General features: G+C 37.3%; 1 non-coding gene across 1 annotated transcript; it reads left to right on the forward strand.

Annotated features, from left to right (window-relative positions):
- Positions 1–574: 574 nt before the first annotated feature.
- LOC112096543 lies at positions 575–679 on the forward strand. Its single transcript, XR_002904445.1, has one exon. It is a non-coding gene; the product is annotated as a small nucleolar RNA R71 (small nucleolar RNA).

Consider the following 679-nt stretch of genomic DNA (forward strand, 5'->3'; position numbering starts at 1 on the left):
ATTGAGTTGATCATTATTGATGTTTTCTTGCCCTTGATTTTACTGATGAAAACCAGGTGGTTGAGCAGACCTGTTCTATCTACTGGGTGTTGCAGCAGGTTGATTCTGGTTGCTCCATGAAAAATTTGGGTGTTGCTTCCATCCAAGGTTGTAAGTGCTAGAATATGGATTGTTCTGGTTCTGTCGGTTGAAGTTACCCACATAATTCGCTGATGTTGGATTCCCATGGCAATTTTCAAATAAATGCCCCTCTCCACAGTACACGCAAGAAATCTTAGCAGCTTGATTAACAGTTGCTGGAGCAGAGGTCATAACTTTTACCATATTGGTCAATGATGTTACTTGAGCTGATAGTGCTATAAATGCATCTACATTGTGTATTCCTGCTACTTCTCTTGATGTAGTTTGTCTAGTTGATGGCCATTGATAATTGTTATTAGCAATTCTCTCTAAAATTTCATATGCTTCATTATAAGATTTAGATAGTAACGCCCCATTTACTGATGCATTGACCATCAATCTAGTACTTGGATTCAACATATTATAGAAGGTTTCTAGCTGTATGCAGCAAGGAATACTATGATGAGGGCATCTCCTTAACAATTCCTTAATTTCTCAAGCCTCATACAAACTTTCATCTTCAATTTAATGAAAAGAGGTGAGTTCATTCCGTAATTTT

The sequence above is a fragment of the Citrus clementina genome, unplaced genomic scaffold (genome assembly GCF_000493195.1).
Source record: "Citrus clementina cultivar Clemenules unplaced genomic scaffold, Citrus_clementina_v1.0 scaffold_8, whole genome shotgun sequence".
NCBI lineage: Eukaryota > Viridiplantae > Streptophyta > Magnoliopsida > Sapindales > Rutaceae > Citrus > Citrus x clementina.